General features: G+C 41.8%; 1 pseudogene; it reads right to left on the bottom strand.

The window, feature by feature from the left end:
- Positions 1-587: 587 nt before the first annotated feature.
- LOC119310408 overlaps positions 588-3,506 on the bottom strand; it is a 5,835-nt pseudogene continuing 2,916 nt past the window's right edge.

Genomic DNA, 3,506 nt, shown 5'->3' on the forward strand with positions numbered 1-3,506 from the left:
TTTGGAGGATCTTTTCTACCCATAGATTTTTTATGGGTTGGGCATGGATTCAGGTGTTCCTCCATGGACACCCAATCGATACCATATGAACAAGGGGGACCACATGGTAGTGAAACATGTCATATAATATGTCCTAATTTCATATTGACCATTAAATAGTAACTAAATTTTGTTATGTCATTTGTTCTAGTGATCTATGCCAAACTAAATATTTTAATTGTCTACCGTGTTATGCGACCTTTTATTATTATTGTTGTTGTTGACATAAATGCATTGTTATCGTTGTTGTTTACACTACTACATGGATATGGATACCTATGGATCCATGGATATTAAGCGGGTATGGGTATGGATAACATCTTTGTCCCATGGATACTTCCACATGTGAGCAATTAATCGATGTGCTCATGGATATGGACATCGATCTTGATCAACTCAACCCGTCCAAACCCGTCGCATTGCCATCTCTAGTTGTCGTGAGCAGGGTAAAAAGAGGCGGAGGAAGTACCAAGCATAGATACCATGAACAAAATGTTTTCAAAAAAAAAGGGCGGAGGAAGTACCAAGGTTGTACCCTAACATTTCCTTTATTGCTCCCCCTTGCAGAGCATTGGAACAACATTTTCTGTTTGTGTCCATTTTGCTTTCTTGCAAGTGCTTTGTGTTTCAACCTCACCACCTTCCAACTCTAGATTGATGTTCTCCAGTGCAATTCTCGAGCATGGGACATTCTTGCTACAACTCAGCTTGATGGCCTCCTTGGAAATGGTAGTACCTCTAATGTTCTTGAAGGTGATGTTGCTAACCTCAACTGCTGATTCCTGACTCTTGCATGGCTTCGCCGAGTCGCAGTAGTTCTGGTCAATGATAATCGGGTTTTGCACGTTACCCGTGATCATGTTCGCTAACATGATATCCTTCGTGAACCCATTTCCTCCCTGCCATGTCTTGATACGGGCACCATTAGCCGTTCCATATAATTGCATCGAGTCTATTTTAATACCTGAAACCTCGACTCTAGAGTTGTCATCTCCCAAGCTTCCGATGTTGATGCCATGTCCTGGACCACACACAACATTGGTGACAAGAAGATTGTGCAGTCATCCCCGGTCTTGATGACACAGTCTCTGAACTTGCACGTCTTTGCTACGAGTGATATGAATACCATTGGTGTTCGGGCTCGTATCGTGTGCCGTAATGGATATATGTGCCAGTTGGACGTTGTTGCTGTTCTCCACAGAGATATGGATTTATTGGATGTCTATGACTTTCAGGTTCTCCACTGTGAGATTGTCATATAGGTGAAATGTCGGAGCTGTAGGGGCCGCTGTGCACGGCAAAGCCGTGTTAGTCTTGCATGAGTTCTTCCACCAAATATCTCTGTTGCCATTGATGGTGCCGCCGCCGGTGACGATGAGGCCGGTGACATGTTCGATCACGATCCAATGCCTCATGTTGTTCTCATTCCACGCGGATCTGCTCCGAGGAGCCACCAGTGTGCCCTTCACCATGAAGGTGACTCTGGATTTGCATGGCCCTGAGAATGTAATAGCGCCCCAGGGAACGAGCAGCATAGCCAGCCGGGAAGAGGAGCACACCATATTCCACGCCTTGGCCATCGCTTGCGTGTCGTCGTGCTTCCCGTCGCCATGGGTAGGTTAAAAATTTCAACAAAATTTCGGTGAAATTTCCGAAATTTTGCATAGTTGAACGGGGACCAAAATATTTTTAACCCCGAAATTTTGATGCAGATTCAAACTGATTTCAAAATAAATTTAAATTATGTGAAAATTAATTAAAATTAAGTGAAATCTGAAATCTCAAAGTCCAAAATAATTTCTGAAATATGTGAAATCTTCGAAATTTTGCATATTTCAGTGAGCTTCGAAATTATTTTGTTTCTAAAATTTAAAACATTGGCCAGGGGCACCGTAGTTGTCTACAACGAAAACATTCTTCTCGGTGGAGCTGTTGAGCGAGCTTCGGCCGAACGCGACATCACCATGCTGTGTGCATGCCCGATATCCAGGCCAGGCCAGATGAAAAAGGTGCGCCAACTTGAAGATCGGTTTGCAGGTTTTGCACGAGAAAAATATTTCAGATATGCTGCCGCCATGCCCATGCAAGCGTGCTGCTTCTTCTACCTCTATTTCTCTCTGCCAAAAGTAATACTGACATTGGACTGCGGTGACCAAAATAGCATCTGTCCAAGCCAACAAAAAGACCGCCACTCGCACGTTCAGAAGGAGAGAAGGAAAATTCAGAGAAACTGGAGCCACAGATTTCAGCAACCAAACTCGCATCAAACACTGACACCTTGTGGTCTCTTGCAAGCACACCAAACTAACAGCATTTTGCCAAACGCACGAACTGGCAGATCATTCGCACACCACCAGTGCATTGGACGTGTCAACCCTCAACACCGGGTTCATTTGCACGTTTAACGCATACTAGAGGAATACGCGCGCCTTGCCGCGCCGGGAACACACATTTGATATGCACCAATATGGTTGCTTCATCGACTATTGTTGCTATTTTACACGTCGCTTAGTTTGTTGAAAGTGTAGCCTGGAAGGCACACATGCACACATCCAGGAGAAGCAATAATTACTGTGTATTTCACTTGTTCTCGGAAGCCAATTTATCCATTCAAATATATGAAATGTCAGCTGCAATATTCTTGATGATGTATCAAAACACAACATAGATCTGTTGTAAACACATGAAAAAGCAGAGGTAAAAGCAATAATTTGGTGAGGAAAAGACATGAACAATACAATGTTTATCATCAGGAAAAAATACAATAATCTTTCTTATATGAGATGTTTAAACACCAGACATTTGTCAATTTCCGAATGATTCAAACTCTTGCTCTCTTTCCTTGTGATCAAACAAAATTACAGATATAAATTTTCCTTTATGGAACATTCAGGAAATGTAAATTCATTTGCTTCTAGGTACGCCAAACATCCTCACACCAAGAGAACTATTAAATGGTCACATCAACAGCCAACAATGCTTCTATTTACTACCATCATATCAACCTACATGTTATAATTAGTGTGACAAAGGAACTCTATTGCCAGCCTGCCAGAGCGCTTTCTCATCCAGAATGATGGCCAACAGAAAATCTGATAGTAACCAAGTAGCATGACTATATATTTCAACTAACTGATTGAAAAATGGATATAGATTATACATACATGTACTCTGACATGCAACCTTTCAGGCTTTTCACAATTTCCCGTTCATTTTAGAGGTCGAAAGACTATTGCACTACCTAGAATCTGAAATGCAGCCAATCAATTCAACATCAAGAGGAACAGAGACAAATGCATTTGAACTGTTAGTCTCATTGTATGTTTGTAGTTGACTCTCACTATTGCATGAAATAGGATAGTCTTTCATCTTGGACTGTAACTATACTGGATCAGGTTTTTAGATGAACTATACTGGATCCTGGCAAACAACCGATTGATAGGTATGTAGAAAAATAACTCAGCTTC

The sequence above is a fragment of the Triticum dicoccoides genome, chromosome 5B (genome assembly GCF_002162155.2).
Source record: "Triticum dicoccoides isolate Atlit2015 ecotype Zavitan chromosome 5B, WEW_v2.0, whole genome shotgun sequence".
Taxonomy (NCBI): Eukaryota; Viridiplantae; Streptophyta; class Magnoliopsida; order Poales; family Poaceae; genus Triticum; species Triticum dicoccoides.